The 27,883-nt window shown below is 41.4% G+C and overlaps 1 protein-coding gene across 1 annotated transcript in view; it reads right to left on the reverse strand.

Annotated features, from left to right (window-relative positions):
- The window catches only part of cntn2 (contactin 2), a 66,231-nt gene extending 52,029 nt beyond the window's left edge, over positions 1–14,202 (reverse strand). The window contains 1 exon segment of the mRNA XM_085161403.1: positions 13,939–14,202. The gene's annotated coding sequence lies outside the window, so the exon portion shown is untranslated.
- Positions 14,203–27,883: the final 13,681 nt, after the last annotated feature.

A 27,883-nucleotide genomic window follows, 5' to 3' on the forward strand; every position in this document is an offset into this window, starting at 1 on the left:
GAAAAACAGCCCAAGGGTCTAAATGAAAGCTGCTTTCAGTGAGTATCAAGAGACTTGTCTTCAGCTTGTAACAAGCAGCTGATTTCACAATTACGGATCAAGATCTTTCTTAGATTGTTAGGAGATTATCTCGTTATGGTGTCCATTAAACCTTTCCATTTTCTGGACAATCTGGCATAGTGTGTTTTTTTCTTAGTTTTATCAGTGAGGAAGAAACAAGTGCTGCAACTGCACATCAGAGTGATGAACTGTTGCTCCCATCAATGTGGGTAAGGCAACACATGATGTGATGTCACATTCAGCTGGCGACACAAACAATGCGCTGAGCTTAATGGAACTGTTACAAGACCAAACAATTTGAAGTCCATCGTTCTATAGTCAGCAGGATTATTCATCAGTGTCAAAAACTCAAGACAGCTTCCCATCAACAGTCCCAGGAGTGGATGTCCCAGCAAATGTATACCACGGTCATGCTGTGCATTGCTCAGAAACACTACAAAATCCAAACAACACATCTTAGCCAACTAAGACTCTACAGTTGCCATGTTAAATTTTAAACTTAAGAATAAAGAAATACTAAACAAGTATAGCTTGTTTGGAAAGGTTTGCAGGAGGGAGCAGCTTATCTCCCAAAGTAAAATGGCAGCATGGCATAGGTTTGAAAAGTTGCATCTGAACAAACCTTTCTGGTGGGGAAGGAGCTCGACCCAGTGCGTGAGTTAATGAGAAATACTGACTAAATTTAGTTGGGCTGACCTCAAAGCACAGCTCAGGTTCTAGAGCCAGTATCATGGTGAGGGGCTGTTTCTGTCTCGAGTGAGAGGTGAGAGGCAGCAAGCAGGGGTAGGTACCATAGGATCCTCTCTAGGGCTGGGTATCGTCACTGATTTCTAGAATCGATTCGATTCACAAGGTGCCGAATCGATTCGATCCACAATTCGGTTCAATTTGATTCGATTCGATTTTGAATCAGTCTGAAATATTATTATATGAACCATAATATATATAAAATTATGATAATTCACCTTGTATATGTGTATCGTCCCAGCTGACCCTGCATTTACGGACTTCCTAAAATCCACAAGGAAGCTGTCCCACTCAGACCCATAGTCAGTAGCATAAACTCAGCCACTTATAACATCTCGAAACACCTTGCTACCATCCTTGCGCCACTTGTGGGGAACACCCCACACCACATCAAGAACTCCACCGACTTCACTGACAAGGTCCAGAAACTTACCCTGGATCCAGATGAAACCATGGTGTCCTTTGATGTAGTCTCTCTCTTCACTTGCATACCCACCACGGAGGCAGTGGAGACTGTCAGAAAACGACTACAAGAAGACAACTCCTTGGAGGACAGGACCAACTTCACACCCGATCAGATTTGCACACTGTTAGACCTCTGCCTCACCACTACATATTTCAAATACAACGAAGGCTATTACAGAAAAAACATGGCTGTGCCATGGGCTCCCCCGTGTCACCTATTGTAGCCAACCTTTACATGGAGGAAGTGGAAAGGAAGGCTCTTGGCTCTTTCAAAGGAAGAGTACCCAGCCACTGGTACAGATATGTAGACGACACCTGGGTCAAAATCAAGACACAAGAAGTGGAATCCTTCACTGCGCACATCAACGCTGTGGATAAAAACATCAAGTTCACCAGGGAAGACACAAAGGACGACTGTTTGCCTTTCCTGGACTGCGCTGTGCACATTGAAGAGAACGGCAACCTCAACATCGAAGTTTACCGGAAGCCCACACACACGGACCAGTACCTCCTGTTTGACTCCCATCACCCTCTGGAACACAAACTTGGAGTAATTAGGACCCTACACCACCGGGCAGAACATGTTCCCTCTAAGCCTGAAGGGAAAAAGAAGGAACACACACATGTAAAGGAAGCACTCAAAACGTGCGGCTATCCTAAATGGGCGTTTTTAAAGTCAGCAAAGAGGCACAGAAAAGAAGATCAGACACCAGCGAGGGAGGATAAGAAGGACAGGCGCAACAACATTGTCATCCCCTATGTAGCCGGTATATCAGAGAAACTCAGGAGGGTTTTCTCCAAGCATGACATCCCGGTGTACTTCAGACCCAGCAACACACTCAGACAAAAACTGGTTCACCCGAAAGACAAAACACCAAATCACAGACTTAACAATGTGGTGTATGCCGTACAGTGCAGCGAGGAATGCCCAGACCTCTACATCGGAGAGACCAAACAGCCACTTCACAAGCGCATGGCACAACACAGAAGAGCCACCTCCACAGGACAAGACTCAGCTGTTCATCTGGCTCTAAAGGTCAAAGGTCACTCTTTGAGGATGCCAATGTTCACATTTTGGACAGAGAGGACAGATGGTTTGAAAGAGGAGTGAAAGAAGCATCTATGTCCACTGTGAGCGACCATCTTTGAACAGAGGCGGTGGTTTACGACACCAACTCTCTGCCATCTATAATCCAGTTTTGAGATCCCTTCCCAGACGCCTTAACGCCCACTCACATCCTGGGCCATCTGACCTCAGGAAATCACATGATAAGGTGGGGCCAGGTTTCACAATGAGCTCACCTGAAACTCTGGCTGATTGGGACCCACACCCAGTTCCACACTTTGGCTCATGTGATTAGAGGATCATCAGGGGGTCCTTTTGTCCCTCTGTGGGGGGAAACTCCCACTAGGTTTATATCTGGGACTCTCCACCATTTGACCTTAGAACTGAAGAAGCTTCTCGGATGAAGGTGAAATGTCTTCAAGTAACTTAAAGAAGTCCAGACTAGGGACGGGTATTATTTAGGTTTTATCCAATACCGGTGCCAAACTGGTACTTTTGAAACGGTGCCGGTGCTTAAACGGTGCTCAAACCGGTGCTTAAAGAATGGAGAACACAAACTTTGTCCAAAAACCTCTCATGTTCAGCTGGTTTTTTGTAAAAAGATAACAATGTTAGCCTTTTCTGCAGCTATGGGGCATATATGGTATCACTCTTGGCTGGAAGCAGCTTAAACAATGGAAAAAACTAACTTTGTCCAAAAACCTCTCATGTTTAACTGTTTTCCACTTTTTCTTTGGTCATTTTAGCCTTTCTGGCCAGGGTGAAGGGAGCATCTGCCATCAAACAAGCTTTAATATTTATATTAATAAATGTAAAAGCAACTGAGATAGTATTTTATATAATTTGACTTTTAATCTGAAAAATTAATGAAATGAATGAATGAATGAAAACCTTAAAATGAATATGGTCTACCCCTTGCCCCCCTTAGACTCACCCTGTCTGTGTCCATGTAAAGTAGGACAGCTGCCCTCAGCCTTCAGTAAGCTGTGTATTTGAACCATTCTGGTCTCAGACTGAGTTAACGCTTCCTCTGCATATTTTAAACAGCTTCTGGAGGCTTACTGCAGATTGTTGGCTGTGTGAAACAAATGGTGGTGAATGTAGCAGCTACAAAGTTCACTTTTCTTCACGTCAGAGTTTGTCGATCAGGTGCTTTGATTTTTGTAAAGTTTTAATGGTGATCACAAGAACTGTGCTGCTGTTTTGGAGGCTAGAAACGTATTTTCTTTCACTCAGCCTGAGCTCACCATCGCAGTGACAGCTCCGCCTCTTTGCGCTTTACGGTGTGTAACAGATACTGGTTCCAAGAGTGCAAAGCTGCAAAAGTGAGTGAGCTATCTCGAGAGAGTACAAACTGATATTAATCTTTAATGGGGCTGTCAAAATCGAGAGCAAACAAAAAAACTGCTGTACAATCCGCCATCTTAGTTGAATTGGTCACATGACTGCATCAAACCAAAGCCCCCGTTTTTCACAGTCCACACTGCGATGCAAACATGGTGTTTTCAAATGTATCCACTTTGGAGAGTGTTTTCAAAACACTCAGTTTTCCTTGACCAAAAACGGAGAGAAAAAGATGCGTTTTCAAACGAAAACGTATTAGTTACATTAGTCGCAAATGTGGGTGAAACGCTCATGTTCGCATTTGCATTGTTAAAATTGCACGCTACAGAGCCGTGCACTACAGAAGCATCGAAGTAAAAAAGTTGTATCTGTTCTGTCCAACATTGCTTGTCATGTTAATGTCATGAGTGATTGCATAAATATCCGTCGCAATGAATCGTGGGACACATTTTTTTCACCATCACTTTTCCTAAAAGATGGTCCAGGTTATTCTATGCTACAGGAAGCAATAAAGGAAGCACAGTGGGGTGGCTGTAGCTCAGGAGGTAGAGCAGGTCACCTACTGATCGGAAGGTTGGTGGTTCGACCCCTGCCTCCTCCTTCCTCAACAAAATCAGCTACGGGAATGTACAGTGTCATGTTTAATGTCATTGCAAGAATGTGGTGGCACCATTTTCTGCCTTATTGAGTGCTGAAAATATTGGACAACATGGATGAGTGATTATGGCAGATGATGGCTATATGGCCTTAATTCTAGTGTTGTGTTATGGAGGGTTTTTTCAAATAAAAAATGTAGGTATTGAGGAGACCTTATGTCTCCAACAATTACAGGTGCTCTTTTTAGACGCACCCAATTCTACCAATATCATTACTAACTTTAGCGTCTAAATTGTGTTATTCGTCACATTATGATGGTAAATGGACTGGTTCTTATAAAGCGCTTTTCTACTCTTCTGAGCACTCAAAGCGCTTTACACAACTTGTGCATTCACCCATTCACATTTCTCTAGGTGCTTTATAGCTAACATTCACACACATTCATACTCTGATGGATGCATCGGAGAGGTATTTGGGGTTAGTTACTTGTTCACATTTTGGACAGAGAGGATCCTCAGGGGGTCCTTTTGTCCCTCTGTGGGGGGAAACTCACACTGGGTTTAAATCTGGGACTCTCCACCATTTGACCTTTGAACTGAAGAAGCTTCTCGGATGAGAGGTGAAACGTCTTCAAGTAACTTAAAGAAGTCCAGACGCTTTTCTTTGCAAGCTCCTTTGACTACAATGACCTGGATGACTGAGAACCTTCACAGACATATCTTCCTCAAGGATATTTGGCATGCAGACTAGGGGAAGCCAGGAATCGAACCACCAACCTTCCGACCAGTAGATGACCTGCTCTACCACCTGAGCTACAGCCACCCCCAACAGCATTACAGCATTACATGAGAACCCGCTTGTTTACCTGATGATCTTTCCATATAGTTTAATTATACAGTCCATCTGTAGGGGAGCTTTAGAGGAGGAGTCAATATGCACATCAGTATATACACTATCTCATAAGAGTGAGTAACCTCTCAGATCTTTGTAAATATTTTAATGTGTCCTTTCAAGGGACATCACTGAAGATGTGACACTTTGGTCCAATGTAAAGTAGTCAGTGTGCAGCTTGTATACTGTAAATTTGATGTCCCCTCAAAATAACTCAACATACAGCCATTAATGTCTAAACCACTGGCAACAAAAGTCAGTACACCCCTCAGTTAGCCATCCCCCCGTCAGTGTTACAAGGACTCAGGTGTGAGTGAGGAGCAGGTGTGTTAGTGTTACTGCTCTCACGCTCTCATATTGGTCATAGATGTCTAACATGGCACATCATGGCAAAGACGTCTGAAAAAAAGAATTGTTACATAAAGATGGCCTCCACCCTGACACTGAGCTGCAGCACGGTGGCCAAGACCATACAGCAGTTTAACAGGTTCCACTCAGAACAAACCTTGCCATGATCCACCAAAGAAGCTGAGAGCTCAGCGTCATATCCAGAGGTTGTCTTTTACAAATAGATGTGTGATTGCTGCAGGCACTGGGGAGCTACAGTTGAGGGAACCATGAATGCCAACATGTACTGTGACATACTGAAGCAGAGCATGATCCCCTCCCTTCAGAAACTGGGCCATGTTAACAACCCCAATCACACCTCCATAAAGACCAGTGCCTAACCTGAGGGTAAAAGTACTTGACTGGCCAACCATGTCCCAGACTTAAACCCTATTGAGCATCTGTGGGGGTCATATGATTGTTGGGTTTTCTCTGTATGTATTATTGCAGGGTCGACCTTACAATATGAATCACCTTGAGGTGACTGTTGCTGTGATTTGGCGCTGTATGAATAAAACTGAATTGAATGAATTTACTTGGTATTGGCCATAATGTGTTTTGGTGGCTGTTTCTTTCTCTTTAAGTCTCTGCAGGTCCCTGATTGGATAAGCTGACGGCTGCTGATTGGTCCCCTGATCACGTGGTTGCTTCAAAATCTGTCACCAGCAGTTGTCCCGGGGCAGCCACTGACAGCAGCAGCAGACCTGAGCCTGGCCTCCAAACTGTGATATTTGTGGTTTTGTGACTTACTGAGCTTGTATATAGTGTGTAAATTAGCTTCTCTTGTAAATAGTCACTGAAGCCGAAGGGGTGAGCTGCCCTGTGGTTTCCTGCTGTTTATTCAGTTAGGGAGTTAGGCGTTTGTCTTTTGTTTGTTCTTTTCATCACATAGGGTTTAGGTAGCTCCTCCTTGACTGATTCAGCTGGTTTTGTTTGTTATTTTGGCCTTTGTTCATGCTTCAGTTTAGACCAGGGGTCGGCAACCTTTCTGATGACGAGTGCATCTAAAATGTCCTCAGAAGTCAGTGTGACATATGATGCATTAGCAATAAATTTAATAACGCTCTATACTAACAGTTACTCACTATATAGAACAACTTTATAGATTATATTTGTTCACAGATGTTTGCAGCTGTCAGCGAATAGTTATCAGCTATTTAGAAACAAAAAAGACTTTTTATCCATAACAGCAAATGAACTGAACAACAGAAAATACAAATGCTGTTTATGGTCTCCTCACAACAATGATAAGAAAAATAAACTGGGCCAATATGGCATGTTTGTTAATACAGAGACACACATGTTAATGTGATCTCTGGTCTCCCACTCAGAGACACAGGTCTCCCAGTGTCCAGCATTCAGACCTGAGGACTCATGTGAGAGAAAATCTGCTCACACAGACATGTGGAGCCAAATACTGTCAATAGGGCCTCTGCAATGTTCTGAAGACAGTTAAACTTGTCAGGTAGTGACGTCCAGCAGGTGAACATGCAGCTCCATGAACACGCACAGCTGTGGATTCCAGCTGCTTCGATGTTGCATTAACTGGCATTAACTCAGCCAGTTAATGTGAGACAAATCCAGCTGCTCATTAAAGATTTCTGGTTTGATCAGAAAAGAAAACATTGGTCCAAACACCTGAAAGTCCCAAAAACACTTTGTGAATTCTGTCTCGAGTCTACGGATGTATCCGTGTATCTCCGTGGTGCTGATGCTGAGCGGACAGCTGCTGAAGCTTTTGAAGTGTCAGAATGTAGAAAGCTAACAACGTCCCTCTCACCAGTAGGCTAAGTTATTTTAACCCAATTACAAGTTGAATCTGATTGTTAGGTTTGTTAGCTAAGATACCGTCATTAAGAAGCGGCACAACTAATGTGTCTGTGAGCTGATTTGTGATGAGCACCGCTGGCCCGGCCATTTATTTTTTAATGCACCCTCTCAGATTAACTCACTGCGTGTCGTGCCCAGGGCTGGACTGGGACAAAAAATGGGCCCGGGCATTTTAACTAGAGACCGGCCCCCCAGGTATTAAAGCCATGAAGCCTTTGAATGAAAACAAATGCTGCTGTGACAGTGATGTACAGTCTTGTTGGTATATTTATGATTTCTATACATTTTACATCAGATAAAAACTTTGGTTGTAAGATTCAGATAATTATTTAATAACAGCGAGACATTTTAAATGAGAATAAGAAAAGTATTTCTTTGTGCCCCCCTCTCCCTGTTAATGCCCTACCTGCCCCCCTGGCAACACTTTGCTAGACCCGCCCCTGCACAGTTACCAGCTGTCAGCTACTAAAAAGATCCTGGTGTTATTTCTCAGAAACACTATGAGAGGAGAAGAAGCAGCTGACAGCGTAACGACAGAATAAATCCAGCTTTGTGTCTTTTTCATTGTAGCTGAAGCTGTTTGTTAACAGCCCTCTGTATCTTTAGCATCATTATTGCATCCATACAATATTGATTGTAAATAAGGTTAGCACGTTGTTAAAGCAGGCTATACGAAAGGCGTCATACGTTTTGTAAATATTTCTTTTTTTTTCTTAACAAAAGAAGGGACAAACTGCGTCCCTTCTCAGCTCAACATGAAACGCATAATAATTTCTCTGAATACGAGACGATTCTGTCTTTTTACAGGACATTTGGCAACTCTACTAACTAAACTTATGAATAAAATAAAGTTCACTATCAGTAACGTCACAGCACCCACCCAGCTGTATAGAAACTCCATCATGCTAGCTAGCACGCAGTACGAGTTATTGTAACTGACTGTAAAAAGTCAGCACAACAAAAATAAAACTCCACCTAAACTTGGTTTATATCTGACCAACATAGACTGCAGCTCATAACTTCTTACCTGAAGTTCAGTTCACCTGACACTCAGACCGGCGGCCGCCTCGGGTCTCTCCTCTTGCCTCCCCTTTCTCTCATCCACCTGCTGGCCTCCACCACTTGCTAATGTTACTGAGTCTGTGGAAGCTCCACCATAGCCACCAACAAACAACTGAGTTATTTTTACACACCGACCAGCATCTGGCCAATCCTCCACCTTTCAGTGTTTATAACGTTACAAAAAAAATAAAAAATCATCGGCCCACCGCGCAAATGCCCGGTATGCCCGATGGCCAGTCCAGCTATGGTCGTGCCATCAGTTAACCCTTCGCGTGCCAACTGTGGCACGCGTGCCCAGGGTTGCCGACCCCTGGTTTAGACAACAAACCACTGTTTCACTAAGAAATCGTTTTTCCTCTGTGTATGGTTTTGTCACTTCCTTTTTTTCTAACTCTTATGTTGCGCACCGGTACCCCTAGACTGGGGCGTAACACACATGAATATTGCTGTGTAGTATCACACAGCAATATTCCCCACCTCACAACAAAACTTCATAAATTCCAACTTGTAGTTTAAATATAATTTTTTAAACAAAAACTGGAGTGAAAATATACACATAGAAAAGCTTCACCGCCGTGATGGAGTTTTAACTTTAAGAAGCAGTTTGTTATGGCTTTAATAAGTGCATGGTGCTTTTTGAAGTTTTACCATCGTTTACAAGTATTTGCAGACAAATATGGAAAACTACAGACAACTGTAGCAATCTGTTAGCAACCAAAGGAACCACAAGGATGCTTTTTGCATAGCACCTTACTTGCAACGAACTTCCAGAGCAAAACTGTAAATATCATGCAGGATGTGCCCAACAGGTGCCGTGTCACGTGATAGTTATTACTGTAATGCAAGTCAAATGAAACAGCAATGCAATGTTTCAAACAGCTTGACAAATATCAGCACAATGTTCTCTATAGATACCAGTACAGTGGCTTTAGTGTGTCTTAACTGTCAGATATGGAAACTCCTACATCCCCTCGTTCTCGACTTCATTCACCTGTGATTGATTTTATTAATCAATGCATTCACTAAGAGATGGGTTGCTGGTTATCTACAGATGGGAAGCTCTTCTTTCATCATTAAGAAGTGATGAGAGTTTCTATATAATGCACAACAGCCAAACAGGAAACACTGAGATGAGAAACACAAAAATCATTTCAACGTTTTCCTAAAGTTGGGGAAAATAAGAGGATGAGGACTTTTTATATCCCACTGATCTGTAAATACTTTGATTCATGGAAAGGGCACCGTGTAGTAAACTCACAGCCAGACACAGATATTTGAGCAGGGTTAGGAAGTTGTTGGCCTTACGTGTGGGATCAGGGACCCATTTAAATGGTCGTCTCATGTGTGATAAAGAATCTGTTGCAGTGGGATGATAATCTGGGCCGACTGTCTGAAAGGGTTATTTTGGGCCTTAGAATGACTGTAGCGATTTATCAGAGATGTGCAGAAGGAGAGTTTAACAAAGGCAAGTGTCCACAGTTTACTGCATTTTAGAATGAAATCCAGACATTATTAGTAAAACTAATGTTGAGACTAGTGCTGTCAGTGTTACTCTCGTGAAAATGACGTTAACGCCATAAACGCATTAACGCAGCAAATCTCCATAAGGGAGTTAGCCAGGATTGCCCCGTGCGTGGGGCTGCACGGCGTCAGTGCGTTAGCGTGGTTAGCTCGTTAATGTGTTAGCACTGTGCAGCCCCACTTACGGTGCAATCCGCGTCATTTTAACGAGATTAACGCTGACAGCACCAGTTAAGACATCTAAGTAATACATTTTGTGTTTATTTGCTGTAGCTGTTTTAAACTTCAGCGCTCAAAACTGACCTCAGAACAGCAACATTGTGTCTACGTTAAGTATTTGTGAACCACAAGCGTCAGCAAGTTCACAGTTCACAGTCATGGGAGGGTCAGTCTCAACTGCAGATGTGTTAGTTTCTGTTAGCCTGTTAGGCTAATACTACAGGCCCAAATTGTGTGTTCTAGCAAAAGTAAACTGAAAGACTTTTTGGACAGAAATCCAGTTCTTTCCCAACATCAGTCAGGATTCAGAAAACAACACAGCACAATAACTGCTGCTATTAAAGTGCTTAATGACATCGTTGATTCAATGGACTGCAAAAACTCCTGTGCTGCTCTTTTTCTTGACTTGTCAAAGGCTTTTGATACAGTTGACCCTGCTGTTTTATTACATAGACTAAACAATATTGGTCTATCTGTAAATGCTGTAAGTTGGTTTTGAAATTGTCAGCAAGAAAACAGTGTGTCCATGCTGGGTCTTCTTCCTCTTTCCTCCCAGTATCCAAAGGAGCTCCGCAGGGCTCCATATTAGGACCATTGCTATTTTCTCTTTACATAAACAACCTTTGTGATAATTTGTCAAATGCAGCATTTCATCTTTATGCAGATGATACAATTATTTATTGTTCATCCCCTTCAGTAGCACAAACCCTGCAGCTTCTGCAGTCTGCCTTCATCTGCCTTCATCCAAGTTCATGTTATTCTCAAATGGCAAAGATTTGTTAGCTACGTCTCCTAAGATTAAAACAATTCAGGGAACTGAAATTAAAATGGTCACATCTTGGGATCATTATAGATCAGAATTTGTCATTTAAGACTCACATTCAAAGGCTTGTGTCGAAGTTTAAACTAAAACTAGGTTACTTTTTTAGAAACCAATCCTGTTTCTCCAACTGAGAAAACATTTGATTCGTGCAACCTTTTGACCTTTATTGGATTATGGTGACCTGCTTTTTATGAATGCACCTGCCCGCTACCTAAAGAGGTTGGATACTGTGTACCATTGTGCTTTACGTTTTATTACTGGCTGTGGAAATCGTGTACATCATTGTTCTTTGTATGCTGCTGCTAAATGTCCATCATATTCGCAGACTCTCCCATTGGTTGATCTTTATCTATAAATCTCTCCTGGTTCATCTTATTTATGTGTTTATATGAGTAAAAACCACAACCAATACAGCCTTCGTTCGCACAATATCATACAATTGATTGTCCCAAAAATCAGAGCAGAATTCCTGGAATAATCTGCAGGAGGAACTGAAATGATCTGAATTGGGAGAGTTTCAGTCTGTCTTAAAGGAACGAGAGAACAGCTCTTTTACTCAGTGTGCTTGTTTTTAATGTTCTCTTAATTTGATCTGTTATTGTATATTTTACACATGTTGGTACGGGATATTTGTTTTCAATGTTATATACCTATGTGGTATGTGACTGTTGTTGCCATGATGCCAGGTGTCTCTTGAAAATGAGATTTTTAATCTCAATGAGATTTTTTACCTGGATAAATAAAAGACTAATGATGATAATAGCTGCAGACGTCCTGTACAGGCATAACTGTACGGGACAGCCTAGCTGTGACTGACTAGGTCTGCGGGACAATAACATCCTCTAGCAGCCCTCACAGTTAGCTGCAACCAACAGCCACGCTCTCCCCTGATCCTTGCACTTGATAAATGGTCACACTTTAGCGGTCAGGAAAAGAAGTCCTGGTCTGTTTACAGAATTAGAACAGCCAAGAACCATTAAAAGATGCCATATGCATACTCAGGTTTAATCTTCACCAGTTCACAGGATTAAAAAGGAAAAGATTAAATGCAGGTAGGATTTTTTTTATTTAAACAATTTAGCAGGGACAAAGCAAATATCTGAACCAAATAATATGACTCATAAGATCAAATCACATAAATCCTATAAATTCTCAACTAACCCGTTCTGTAATGCTTCTTGTCTACTACTGGTCTTGAATTAGTTCGAGTTTACGCCCATGCCTGCAGCACTTCGTCGTACCTGAAGAAGTGAAAACGTGGAAACAGAGACTCAGTACAAAGTTGAGCAACTTCATCAAGGCCTCATTCCAACACAGCAGATTTTTAGGTCGTAGTTACTTGGCCATGGTTTATCTTCCAGGACTCCAGCTGTGAACCTTTCTTCAAGAACAACTCCTTTTACACATAAACACATCCACGCTGATCTCAAATGGACCTGACCAACGAAACTACAGGATAAAGGTGCAAACGTACAGTTCTAATAGTTTTGTCCTGTTACTGTGAAATAGAAGCTTTTTGTTCATTCACAGAAAATGTGAATGACTGAAAACAAACTATCATTATTGTCCACGAGTTAACTGAGTGATGGATAATAATGACCGATACCTCCTGTTCATGAGGTTACTGCATTTCTCTCATTCAAAATCATTACTGATTATTTTCATTCATTCTCTTATGATTACCGTTCTCTATGGCTACATCCTTTTATGCAGACGGACTCTGTTTATTCATATGTGTTTAATAATTATTCGTTTGTTTGGTGTTTGAAAATAGCCGTGTTAGTTATCTTTTTATAAACAGTAAACATGAACAACAAGAACATGATGATAAATTCATATTTCTTACACATCAGCAAAGTAAAAAGTGCCACAGTAATAAAACAGCACATGTAAGATGTGTGTGCCTGTGCCGCTGTACACCTGACACTGAGTACCAGATAAATACTCCCTTAGACTCTTTAGTTTGTGAACTTATAGCCATAAATTACAGCTGAAAGATTAAGGTAAGGTATCAAACAAGTTTTCAGCAGGTCTTCAAAACTTGATTGGCTGAAGAAACTTATTCCAAAGTGCGGCTGCCTCTTTTTAAAACAGGAGCATCCAACAGTTAAAAAAGACTCAGAGCAGATGATCAGAGGATGCTGGAGGAAGGTCTCAGTAGCTTTGCTATAAATGTGGGAGCCGCTCATGTAGGGATTCATGTCATTAATTACATTACATAGATACATTTTTGTCTCTATGAAGCGCCTTGAGGCGACTTTTGTTGTGATTCGGCGCTATGTAAATAACATTGAATTGAATTTCACTTGCAGTGAAGAGATGAAAGAATAGGCGTGTTGTGTAAGCAGCCTATGGAGGCCTGAGGAGGATTGATGTCTGTGCAAAGTGATTTTTGTAATGTTTCATGGTATTCAAATTTCAAATGCTGTTCAAAGATTCCAGATTCTTAGCAGATGACTTCATAGTGGAGAGAGCACGATGACTGAGCATCATCAGAGAACCTGGGAGCAACAGTCACGAGAACCTCAGTTTTCTTGGATGGGATTACTGGGTTGTTTTGCTGCGCTCCTCTCCTGCCCGACTCACTCTGTGTGGGACCTACAGATCGAGCTGCTTCAGCGTCGCCAGGAGGCTGAGCCGCTGTATGAATATGTGTCCTGCGTGGATGTAACCCCAAAGCAGCAACAATAAGAAAATCTGACACATACAGATCTGATCTGATTCAGCGACCCCTCAGTTAATGCAGGACGCTTCATATTTCACACAGACAGAGATTTCTGGTTGAAATGTCGCTAACTAACGCACACATTACATGTTGGAGTCACTGTAAAGCAACAATACATGTGACAGGTGTCTGACGCCACCAGATCAAATGTCACCGTTAGTGCTGCTGCCAGAGAGAAGGTGGAGGCGTCGCTGTATTTACCTCGCCGAGATGCGGACACTTTCTCTCCGGCGCTGAGACGCAGCCGCGGATCGTGATGCTGCTCTGCGTCCTCAGTCCTCCCCGCTCCGTCTGCTCTCCTCTTCTTATCAAACGTTAGTACTGCAATGATGGGCCAGCCTCCAGCCCTCCCTGTCTCACTCCTGCTCGAATTTCTTCCTCCTCACAATGTCTTGCCTTTCTTTCGATCACCTTCTGGTCACTTCTCGCTACCGTCAAGTCTGCAGAAATACGGCAGCAACACTTCCGGTCCCCCACAGCAGATGAGTTTGATCTACTAAGCCAGGATAACAACTCACATATTTACTGCCAAAGAACATAAAACACGTATTTTTCATAACAGAATCATTTCACTTGATGTCAGTTTGAGTCCGGTGCTACTAACACTAACTACCTGCATGATGACAGATAAATATGTTTTTCTTCTCCTGCTATTTTTTTCAGCATAACAAGACAGTAAGAAAAACATCACCACTGTTTTCTTTTAGCAATATGATGTGAAAGCCAGACCTGAGTGCTTTATAGTCTAGGTGAAGAAAAGGTTTCAGTGTTGGTCAATGTGCAATACAGTTGTTAAGGTAAGAGTCTTCCCTCATACATTAACTTACCCTAAGCTGTGTTATAACTAACCACAGCAAGGAGGCAGGTGGTAACAGCTGAGAACAGCCTTGTGTTTGATACCAATTAATTCAAGCTAAAAAAAAAAAGTAAAAACATTGGAGAAATGGGGATATTGTCTCATCTGATAAATCTCTTATAAAGTGAACAGTTATTCCAGTTCATTTAAAGCAAGTACAGCAAAACTAATGGTGTCAAACGGCTGGCCAAAAGCTCTTATTTTGAAGAAATATTCAAACTATTTCCGGTACTATTCGCTCTCTCCGTCCGTGAGCTTGACGCAGCTTCGCCATCTGTCAGATACAAAGGCGGCATCTTTCCTTTTGTTGCGGCGCAAGGCCGCCTCCAATGAAGCAGAGCGGGGCAGGTGTTAGCGCCCATCCTCCCACCACACCCCGTTTCCCCGGGGATGAGGGGAGAGAGGAAGCCCCGGAACAAGCCCCAGAACTGTAGTCGATACAGGGGTGATGTCATGCATACACGCATGCATGACATCACCCCTCTATCTGGCTTTTGGCAACAAACGTTTAAAGAGGTTAGCATTAAGTAGTTATGTATTAAACATTAAAATGTAATTAGTAATATTGTTTAAGCTTCTGTTAGCTGCTGTCCAAACAGAATGGCTAATTATTAGCAGTAATATAGATAACAAGTCAATAAGAAAAAATATTTATTTATTCCACAATAGAACCGCTGGCATATGTTTTTACAGCTATATGGTTAAAACATATGGTCTGAAATTTAAAGCCATGTTGGTGCCTTAATCCAGTATTATTTCTACTGCCAACAGGCTGAACTCTTATACGTCCGAGTGTGTGGAAATCTTTGCAGAGATTGCCCAGCTCCTCACTTGGTCTATGACCTCACCAGACGCTTTCACAATGGGTTCATGGTCCCAGCTGCTGGCCTCAGCACTTCAGAACACTGGATCAACACATCCTGTGTTCATGTACAAAGAAAGGAAGTCTGTGTTTTTATGATAGCTTCATCTCAGTGGAGAGAGACAGAATATCAACCAGATATTCACAAAAACACATGTACACCCCTCATAAAGTAACAACATAGGTTGACACAGCACACAACCAATGTCAGATGCAGATAGATAGATCGATAGATCGATCGATGATTGAATAATGAATAATGATCCATAGATAGATTGATCGATTGATCGATAGATAGATAGATAGATAGATAGGTAGATAGATAGATAGATAGGTAGATAGATAGATAGATAGATAGATAGATAGATAGATAGATAGGTAGATAGATAGATAGATAGGTAGATAGATAGATAGATAGATAGGTAGATAGATAGATAGATAGATAGATAGATAGATAGATAGATAGGTAGATAGATAGATAGATAGATAGATAGATAGATAGATAGATAGATAGATAGATAGATAGCCCTTTTGTATAGTTTCTTCCTTTCCTCACTCTCAGCACTCTCTGGCGCCCTACATTGATTAGGCTAATCAACCAGTCTCCATGTTTTACAGTAAAGCTGAGTCCCAAGCAGACTGAGCTCTCTAACACTGAGCCAGTGTGTTGGTCAGAGCAGCACAATCAATACTTCTGATGTTAAGGACAGCTGAAAGCCTGCTAAGAAATCTGAGCGGTGTTTTCATCCCTGAGCTGGAGCTGCCACCCGAGTGGCCTTCTGAAGGCAGATAACCCACATATACTCAGAGAAGGGGTGTGTTACAGATGACACATGCTTGTTAAATGTGTAACACATTTTTGTTTGAATTTAAACTTTAGATGTGTACAAAATGTGTAAGAAATGTAAACATCCATAAAAAGCACAATGCACCTATGCTGCATTCGCCCTCGCTCTGCAGGCCTACTTGTTGTTCCTAGAGTATTTAAAAGTAGAATGGGAGGCAGAGCCTTCAGTTTTCAGGCCCCTCTTCTGTGGAACCAGCTTCCAGTTTGGATTCAGGAGACAGACACTATCTCTACTTTTAAGATTAGGCTTCAAACTTTCCTTTTTGCTAAAGCATATAGTTAGGGCTGGACCAGGTGACCCTGAATCCTCCCTTAGTTATGCTGCAATAGATGTAGGCTGCCGGGGATTCCCATGATGCATTGAGTTTTTCCTTTCCAGTCACCTTTCTCACTCACTATGTGTTAACAGACCTCTCTGTATTGAATCATATCTGTTATTAATCTCTGTCTCTCTTCCACAGCATGTCTTTATCCTGTCTTCCTTCTCTCACCCCAACCAATCACAGCAGATGGCCCCACCCCTCCCTGAGCCTGGTTCTGCTGGAGGTTTCTTCCTGTTAAAAGGGAGTTTTTCCTTCCCACTGTCGCCAAAGTGCTTGCTCATAGGGGGTCATATGATTGTTGGGTTTTTCTCTGTATCTATGAAGCGCCTTGAGGCGACTTTTGTTGTGATTTGGCGCTATATAAATAAAATTGAATTGAATTGAATTGAATTGCTGCAGTTCAACATGTTATTGTCAAAAATGCCATCATCAGTGTGTGCCCATCATACATGCTCTTAAAAACTTAATTAGTATATATTAGATTGTGTTCGTTCTTGGCCTTGGTGCCATATTTGACTTTTTTACTATTATTTTTCACTACTAGCATTTTTATGCCTCTGTTGCTCCCATATTCATCTGACCATTTATTCAAAGTGTTGTTTGATTAATTGTTCACCTTCATGATGATTTCATATTCAAATGGCGGTTGTTGGTGGTTATCATCACCTGGATAGGTTATGTAATTAGGTCGGTTATTTGCCTACAGATAAAAGCCAAGCATGACTCCATATTTGGCTCTAAGAAAGGCCTTCACGCAGACACAGGGGTCATAAGCCAGCATGCTCCTAGCACAGGTCCTAAGCCTGGATAAACGAGGAGGGCATCGAGGACATTCAGCATAACATCTTTGCCAAATCAAACACACAGATCACCAAGAATCAGCATTCACACCAGATCGACCTGGGCCTGGGTTAACCACACCCTCCAGGGCTGTGCCAGCAGGGTGGAAACACGGAAACAAAGGGCCATCTCTTGGATTTATGTAAGCATCGTGTGTCATGCTTTAAAGTTAAGTGTAACTATGTAGTGTAGAAACTGCATGATATGCAGAGAGGGTAGATTCAATTATTCATATCGTGCTCGAGTGAAGTAAGTACGGTGGCCCTGAGAGGCCAAACAGACTGCAACTTCAGAAAACACTCGCAAAAAGAAAAATGCTGCAAAAGCACACACAACACAATGGAAATGTTTCTGGGGAGACGATAACCAGACGGACCAGTCGCACGAACCAAGGAACTGGGAGACACTTCAAAGACGTGAAGGAGAGGGAAATGTGTTGTAATTTCATGATTCTTATAATACTACAGATGTGTTTGCAGTGTTGGGGAGTAACAGAGTACATGCACCACCGTCACGTATTTAAGATACAAAATATGAGTAACTGTATTCTGTTACAGTTACCGTTTAAAAAGGTGGTATTTAGAATACAGTTACTTTGTTGAAATAAATGGATTACACGGCGGTCGGGAACAGGAAAAGATCTTTTCCTGTTTCATATGTTCAGCTGTCCCCTCTCTGTTTTTGATGGAAACCCAAACAAACACGCATTAAGAGGCTCTGATGTCTGTGTCTCAGTCTCGTGGCCCATGTTACCTCTACTTACGGCCGCATAATGACGTGAAGAAATATTTTCAATAATTATTATTTTAAAAATGATTTAATATGAAGGCAACAGGCAGAATGCTACAGGTATAGCTCTAAAGAATGTAGCATCATGGGCAGTGTAGTCCGTGCTGCAGGGAGAATAGACTGCCATACACGTTATGTGTCTGTGAGCGAGGGAGGGAGAAAAAGGAAAAGTACGAGCTGTCATCGAGCAGAAACGGGAGCTGGAAGCATGTAAATATAATAATAACCACTGCAGCCAAGAAGAGAGCCTGACGAGCCCAGCTGTAAGTAAGCTATTAAGACTCGACTGTACACCGTGTTCGTGTTTTCCTCTGAAACAATAAGTTCCGTTGGAGCAGCCTTTCAACGCCTCTCTCTGTCTCTGCTAGCAAAGTTGACCCAGACAACAAAGTAAAGCTAGTTTTCAGCTACGAGCCCGACATGAACCCGACGTATTAGCCAGAGGTCCCTTTACTACGGTTCAGAGCTGCAGACCTGTTTTATATACGAATAGTTTTATATACGAGATCACTGCAAAAAGTGCAGCCTTAGCTAATGTCCACCTACTGTTACTCATTTATATTAAGATTTAAACATCTAGCTGGTGTTGGTGTGGAGAGTAACCTTCAGTAATAAATCACACAGCAATAGTACATTCATGTAGTTGTAAACAGCATGATAATATATTAAGTAATCCAAAGTATTCAGAATACGTTACTCTCATTGAGTAACTTAATGGAATGTTACAAAATACATTTGGGGCATGTAATCTGTAATCTGTAATGGAATACATTTTAAAAGTAACCTTCCCAACACTGTGTCTTTGCTATTAGATGTTAAGTATTAGCCTAAAAATCCGTCGTGTGTTGAAACCAACACAATGTTTTATTTGACTGCTTTGTAAAATAAATTGCTAAAATCATAAACTTGTGTTTTTCAGGATAAGATGTTTTGTCCATTCTGTGGATTCCAGTTTGAGAACTTGACAAACTTTTGCTGTTCCTGTGGAAAAGACACGAGTTTTGTACCAGCTAAAGATGCTTCCACAGAACAAGAACACTCAAGAGGTAATTTTGTCTGAGCTTCCTGCTATTGTAACTCCAACTCGTTCTATAAGGAAAAAACTGTAAAAGGGCAAGATTTGTTCAGGTGTTTGTACTTTACAGAGTCATAAATGAAAAAATATTTTTTTAATTGGGAAATTATAGACACCTGGTGTCATGTGACTGAAAGCAAAGACATGTTTCTGCTGGATGTGACTGTGGGGAAGAGGTAGAGTTTTTTGTGCATTATGTTCATAAGTTTTCTGAATAATGACTTTTTCATGTTTGCTTTTGAATTATAAACAACGATAGACCAATAAAGACTCTCTCCGTCTTTCACCCTTTTTGCCTGTTCAGCCAAGACAGTCGTTCAGCAGTTCTTCAAGTACCGTGAAGGTAAAGAGGCAGAAAGGAGGATGTTCTCAAAATCCAAAAAGAAATCAACGAAAACAGCGAAGGTATAAATAAAAAGATTTTTAAATGTTAATCTGTTGTCTGACAACACTTTTCTAATATGTGACCACTTTTTTTCCTGAAATGTAATCTAGATTTCTGTTGGGATCATGAACAAAAAGAGGACTGGCAGAGACCCATAAGAGGGAAATCACTACCATTACATGTTGACCCAAGCTGAGAGGCTGTTGGGTGCTGCCATTAAAAAACTGAAAGATTTCAACCAAGACATGAAAGATGTAGAATACATCCTGCTCTACCCTGATGGCAGGAGCTGACACACCCTTTACGATTGAACTCTACAAAGAGGCCGTTGGCAAGTCTTACCAAAGAATTACACTATTTGTCTGCACACGTGAGGACTTTTTGTCAGAACGTGAGTTAAATAGAATTGCCATTAATTCTTTCATATTGTTAAAGAATTTTGTGATTACTGTGTTGAAGATTTTAACCAAAGTATTTCATACGTTCCCACAGATGTTAGTGTTTCAGAAGATGAGGAGGATGATGAAGGTATCGTTAGGGTACCACCCGTTATGTCACCCCTCTCTGACACAGTGGTAAATCTCATGGATTCATTAGTTCGAGATGTTAGTGGATATAAGACTAATATCATTCTGTTGGTGTATATATAGTGGTAAGAAACTGAGCAGCCATAATCAACGAGTTTGGTGTTTGATGATTTTATCTGACAGCTTTGGTCAAGTCCAGAAAACAGTACACCAGAGCCTATACGTCGGTAAGTTGGCCACCTTCTAGCACATTGATCTGGCGTCTGTGGCAGGTATATAAACATCTAACGTTCTTAACACTATAATGTTAGCATTTGATGGCCAAAGCATGTTATGTTTGTTATGGGTTCAAATATTGAGGAGGGATTCAAAATCACAACACTGGTCCAGGAGGGTCAAACGATGATTTTAATGAACACACGCGTGGGGAGATGTACACTGCAAATCATCAGCTGTAGATCTCCACCCAATAATACACCAGCAGTTGTTTTTATAGCATCAGGGTATTATTTATGACGCCCCCTCATGCGTCAAGAAGATACATCACATCTACATCACAAATGTTCTGTTGACGACCGTGACACAGTCAGAAAAGAACATTTTCTTCGTCTCCATGCCAGGTGTCTTTCCTGTAGCTCGTCTCGCTTCTCCAAAACCTCAGATGCATGCTCTGCAACACAACTGTCAATTCTGCAGGCACGAAATGCAGTTGCAAGCAAAATATGTCTGAACTCTTACCTAGAATATAAGTCTACCTACAGTGTGTGTGTGTGTCCCGACCTCAACTGCACTCTGTCTCACCTCGCCTACTAAAACTCACCACCAAACAGAGGCCACTCTCATATGTGTACTAGCCTAACTGAAAGTATAAATGTAATATATTGAATAAATGTTTTAATCAAATGGCCCTACTTAAAGCTTAATAAAAACATAAATGAACAAAGGATCATACTGAATAATATGGTATTATAGATAGAGAATGCAACAACTGTAAGTGAGCTCTGGGTAGTCTCAGAAAAACACCCAAGCATGCTCCAGACAGCAGGCTGCTATCGATTCATGAGGACACTGGAGGATAAGAAGAAGGTAGTAGCGGGTTACATTCAGTGGTACTTCATCTACTGAAACCATCTTTCCATCCAAAGGTATAGAATTCACACTATTATTTGCCCATTTAACAAAATCTTTTCAGAAGATTAAATGGTTACTTTTCTTTATTCCAGTGAACTTTAAAGAAAAAACATATTATAAATGCAGGACCTTTTTCAGGAGGACTTCTTTGTTGTAGCAGGATGAGTATCTTAGCTAGATAAGAATATTGGTTACTTTCTTAACACAGTATTTTGCCATGTGAAGTTTTTCTTGCTTGTTGAGAGGCAGATGACGCTGTAGGTAGGTAGGTAAGGCACCACAACCTCCACAAATAACATTAAACAATTTATTAAAAACGAGACTGTTTTCTAGTTTCAGAGAGGGTCCAGCAACACTGGATTTTCTAAACGCCCTGGAACATCATCCTTCCCTCTTCTTCTCATTCATGTGCTACACTGAGACCAGGCTGACAGCTGCTCTTCTGGAGAACATCTTCCATGTGCAATTTGGTCCACCTGGCAGCTCTAGGCGTCAAGAGGAGACAAGAGTACTGAGCTACTGGCAAGACTATCTGCTTTCTGTAGGTCTTAAATTTGGTTGAAAATGTTGACATGAGTACATTTATGTCAACAAAGTGTAATGGCCCCTTTTCTTGTGTTTGTTATCATTAGAAATAACTTTTTTCTTTTTACATTCACAGAGAAAAATGGAAGTGTCTCTTGAAGACATCCTTATGTTTGCAACTGGACTGAGGGAAATTCCTCCAGCAGCAATTCAGCCAAAGCCACAGCTTCTTTTCCAGACCACTTCACGCTTCCCTGTAACAGATGTCTGTGCAAATACTATCAAAATCACAGTGTTACACAATTATGAGGACTTCCCAGAAGCCATGGATTATGGCATCCAGAACTCTCCTGGGTTTGGGCTTCCCTAAGGTCCAAGTCCTTTTGCTTTTAAGCCACATTTATGGTTTTGAACATGTGAAGTTTCTGATTTTAAAATATGAAAATGTTGTTTCTAAATTTCATCCTGCAGTTTATATGTGTAGAATTTCTGGAAATCACATAAAGTTTAATGCATCGCAGCAAGTTCGATCAGGTTTTGGAATTTCAAAAGCATAATATCATAGTGGGACAATTGAACAAGTTAGAAATATTTCACTGTGTTAAGAAATTGCCAGAATAACAAAATAAAACATTTCTGAATGAATTATTAATTAATTAATTTTCAATTAAATTCAATTAAATGTTATTTATATAGCGCCAAATCACAACAACAGTCGCCTCAAGACGCTTTATACGGTGGCTAGGAAGTGCAAATCACATTTACAACATCAACAACAAAATAACATTTCAGAAAACACTTTAACAACGCAACAAATTAACAAGTGGCTCTTGACGAAAAGGGATTGTCCAAAATACCGGAAGTGACTCAACGATTAGGCTTACTCCATATTTGTAGTACAGAAAAGTGATTTGTAGTCAGCTAAACGAGGGCTTTTCAGAGAAGTAGTGTTCAGTTAATGTTTGAAGAGATTTTACAAAAGAGTATGGGTGAGATAATGAGGCTCAGATTTTTAAATGTCACGGGGATTTTCTTAAGAAAATATCTAGGCCTTAAAACCATCATGGTCCACACTCCAGCCCAGCAGGTGGCGGTAAAGTGCCTTTAAATTAGCGGCAGAAGAAGAAGCAGGAGCTAAACGAGGGATGTCAACAAACGTCGAGAAACTTTAATGGTGTGTTGACACCGAACGCGATAGACACGACCAGAGCATCAGGTTTAGATGTAAAGTCAATGGAGAAGTGCGATGATGTGCGATTGTGGGTACCGCGAAAACTCGGAAGCACAAAACTCAGAAGCAGACACGAAAACGCGTCAAACGCGCGTCAAAGTAGAACGTCTGGCGCGCTTGACGTCAGTTTTTGTGTTGCATTTTGTGCATTTGCTCATATCGCGTCTCCCGCTCGGAGAAAAATCTTGGAAAAAAGCTTGGAAAAATCTGAACTCCAGCGACAAATCGCGCCGTGACAACCAATCAGGAGCCTGGTGACATGGCTCTGACCTAGGTCAAAGGGGCAGGTCCAGACCTTCATTCTTCAATGGAGGAAAGGCTAAACAACGCCGTAGCAAACCACCCAGAGCTGTACGACACCAGCTGCTTTCTGTACCGAGACAGGAATATAAAGGACGAGCTTGGAGGAAGATTTGTGAAGAGATCGGGCAACCTGGTTCATTCATTTCTCTTTTGAACGTTTTCACTGACCCGGGAAAGCTGCACAAAAGCTAGCAAGCCACTGCTATTTTCCCACTGATGTACAAATACCGTTCTGCTTTTATGCATGCTGTCATATAGGAATAGATTTTATTGTTTATAATAAACAGCACACAGTGGTCCTGCTGTTCATCCGTCACTGCTTCGCTTTTTCACTGATTTTTTATTGCACCGTACAGCATTGCATTCTGCAGCCTGATTGACAAATCTCTTCTATGTCGTGTCTCCTGCGCTTGCCAAATTTATCATGTTTGGTTTTGATAACATCACGTCCAATAGAAAAAACAGCACAAAAACACCCATAACTATGACCTTCATTCAGCAATACACACCTGCACTGCGAAGGAAAAAGGCGCACGAAAGTGGCGGGCAGATGAAGACAAAATGCGGCATAATAATACTTTTACGTTTTGCAATCTATAAAGGTTTGCACTTTGAGAATCAACTTGTGAGAACTGTGACGAATGTTCATGTGTGTGTGGAAAAAAGTGTATAAAGTGCGTGGCGAGGGGCTAGTTATTCTGAGAACCCCTGCTGCAATAAATGAGGGACCACTGTATACTCTATGATTATTATATTCAACCTGTTAACATTTAATACTGTATTGATAGAACCAACTGATTCTGCAGCAGAGCATCCCCTGTTGCTTCTCCTGGCTCCCTGAGCTCCTGCTGCACCCACAGGTATGTAATGGTAGCATCAGATGTACAGCAGCACTGATGGCTTTTTACTCTGTGGGATTCCCTTGTGATCACCTTTACTAAATATCTACAACTAAACTGATTATATCCTGTTTTGTTTTTTCAATGTTGAAATTAAAATCTAGTAGCAGCCTTCTCATTTCTTTGTGTTTTGTGCTGTTTTACAGGCCCACAGAGGAGGACAGCTCCGAGGAGGACAGCTCCGAGTAGGACGAGGGACGGGTCCCAGGACGGGTCCCAGGACGGTCCATCGGCGGTGGAGCTGGCCATCCTGGTGTCCCTGAAGAGGCCACGCCAGTCTCCAATGGAGCATTTCCTCCTCAGCCTTGTTCCTGCTCTGGAGAACATGCCGCCTCACACGAGAGAATTAGTGAAATTTCAAATTTAGAAATTCATTTTTGAAAACAGCAAAGCTGTGTTACATTTGGAGACACAGCACGGAGGAGATTTGTCAATCAGGCTGCAGAATGCAATGCTATACGGGACAATAAAAAAAATCAGTGAAAAAGCGAAGCAGTGACGGATGAGCGGGACCACTGTGTGCTGTTTATTAAACAAAATATATTCCTATATGACAACATGCATAAAAGCAGAACGGTATTTGTACATCAGTGGGAAAATAGCGGTGGCTTGCTAGCTTTTGACGGGCGTTTGATGCATTTTCGCGACGCAAATCTGCTTCTGAATTTTCGCGGGTATGGCAAGCCATTAGTGCCAAATATCGCCACTTTTCTAACCCGTTTGGTTAAGAAATGGTGTAAAAAACGCTGTTTAATTATTCAAAACGCCACTCACATGGTGCCCAGTATGTGACCTGCCCCACTGTAGGCAATAAAACATTGTACTTAATGTATGCCAATGAAAAAGTGGCATACAGTTCATCACCTCTCTCTGCCCTGGGAAGATCTGATCGTAACCTAGTGCGCCTTGTCCCTGTGTGCAGCCCTTAGTGTGCAGGCAGCCACCAATCACCCACGCAGTGCAGAGATGGCCAGTGGAGGGCATATAAATAAATAATAAAAGCAAATAAACGACAGAATGCTTTTTTTTTTTTAAACAAGTGGAGACATTAACTTTGATCAAAATCCTTTGTTGTTCAGTCTAAATTAATAACACTGTATAATAGCCTTCAGTTGTAATATTATTAACAGCATCTCAGGAATATTTTGCCCCTTCAACATGCATTTAAAAAGAACCTGATATGCAGTTTTACACCACCGTCAGTGGCCTCATTCAAGATGGTGATGAGTCTGCACACCAGCAGGAAGTTGAGCAGCTAGGACTCTGGTGCAGTCAGCACAAGCTGGAGCTGAACACACTTAAGACTGTGGAGATATCCCTCAACACTGCCTCCCCTCACCATATCTACAGTCATTGAGTCTGTCCTGTGCTCCTCCATCACAGTCTGGTATGAAGCAGCCACTAAGGACAGGAGCAGACTGCAGCGGACTGTACGGGCAGCAGAAAAGATCATTGGCACCCCCCTGTCCTCCATCCAGGACCTGCACCTCTCAAAAACCAGGAAACGGGCAGGGGAAATCATCACAGACCCCTCACACCCTGGACACAGACTCTTTGACCTGCTGCCCTCTGGCAGACAGTACAGAAGCAAACCAGGACCACCTGACACAGGAACAGTTTCTTTCCCCTCGCCATCTCCCTCCTAAGCGGCTGAACTGTCACTCTGCTTCACACTGCTGGACTGCAACTGCACTTTTTGGTATTAACTTCTGTAATTCTGTAATTTCTGTATAAAAGAATTAGATTGTGTATTATGTTGTTAGTTTATGCACCTGTGTGCATGTGTATTTATGTATGTAGATGGATTGTGTTTTACATTTTTGTGTTTGAGAGACGCCCTCAATCGGAACCTAATCCCTTGTATGTGTTTGCGCATATACTTTGCCAATAAACGCGATTCTGATTATGAGGTATTTCCCTCTGGATGGCACACACGAGTAAATTAAGTAGAAAAAATGTCACGCGTATAGCCTCTTAAAATTATTTTTTGGAAACCACAAGAAGAGAAATATGTGGCATTCCCTTATGTCATTTTACATCTTCACTGTCAGTAGACAGTTGTGAACATATTTTGATTTGGCTTTTTTCCTTAACTCAATAGACCTGGCACACATTCTACAAAGACGACTCTCTTTGCTTCAAGCTCTGTGCTTTAAGCAGCTAAAGGGGAGTTCATTTTCTTCTTCAGACTTAGTGCAATGAAGGTATCTTGAAGTTAGTCACTTCAAATCTCACCTTTTCCCCTTATTTTTCAGAGATTACAAGTTCATGTGTGACATTTATTTAAACCACCCCGTAGCTAAAGGTAAAAACAAACACCGTAGAAGCACTTATGGCTGTGTGCACACACATTAGTGTTTGATCTATAAACATGTACCACTGTGTAATAATATTTCTAGATGAATTGTCATTTTCCTTCCAATACTGGAAACTTTCTGAACACCACTTATTTTGCAGGGCTTGATGCATGCATACCCCAGTTGTCTTAACTGGACTATAAATATGATATAATATGAAATATACACAATGAACAGTCATTTTTAAAAACACTTTTAAAATGTAAAATCTTTAAGAAGCCAGAGTGCCAGGAGCAATCCCCTTTAAGAACACTTACAATAACAACTTCATCCCAAAAGCCCACAGGTTTTAACCTTCCCAGCATCAGTTCATGTATGCAGCTACACCTTTCCAAATCCCAGGGATCCTTTTAATGCCTCGTTCATAATTGATCTTCATCTGCAACACCTCTTGGAAGTTACAGGGATAAGCTGCACGTTGATGCATATAAGAATGCGCCGCATCCCTGACTCCTGATCGTAAAAGTCTGTTGCAGGACTGTGGGAACCCCAGTGGTGGAAGTAAGTCAGCCCCAGTTATAAAGACCAGCAGCTCTTCAAACGTGTGGTCCACCTCTTGTTCTGTTAAAATACATACGACTAGTAAATAAACCGTAATGTGTAGGTTCATGAATCAATGATTTATAATCAGTTACACTGACTGTACACTAGAGCAGTTGTGTTAATGACTATTTTGGAGTCAAAAACAGGTTGTTAGGCAAAACCAATATTGCAAAAAAATAAATAATTAAATAAATAAAAAATCCTGCCCTCATAAGACAGGAAATTAATTTTGGTCCTCCGAGTCTGACCTATATGTCAAGGACTGTTTATGCAATGTGTATGTTTTGTTTGTAAAAACAAGTTATTCAATCTGTCCTTGCAGGAGTACGTTGACTTTCTAGTGATGTCACATGCGTGTGTTGTCATTGCACCACTCGATTACCCTGGGACACTAATATACAGGAGGTTTCGTTATAGTCAATGTAATACCTGAAGCTTCCAGTTAGGCAGTGCATCTAATTAACAAATGACCTTTGTCTCAAAGAGAGACAGAATAACACAAAGGTGAGACCTTAAACACTGCAAAAACACTTCCTTAATCTCAGATGTGCAAATACAGTTGAATCATACATTTTACTATTTTAAATACAAATATGTAATATAAATATTTAATATTTTAGTGTTAAGAGAAGTTTTCGGTCATGTAATAAAAT

The sequence above is a fragment of the Neolamprologus multifasciatus genome, chromosome 5, assembly GCF_963576455.1.
Source record: "Neolamprologus multifasciatus chromosome 5, fNeoMul1.2, whole genome shotgun sequence".
Taxonomy (NCBI): domain Eukaryota; kingdom Metazoa; phylum Chordata; class Actinopteri; order Cichliformes; family Cichlidae; genus Neolamprologus; species Neolamprologus multifasciatus.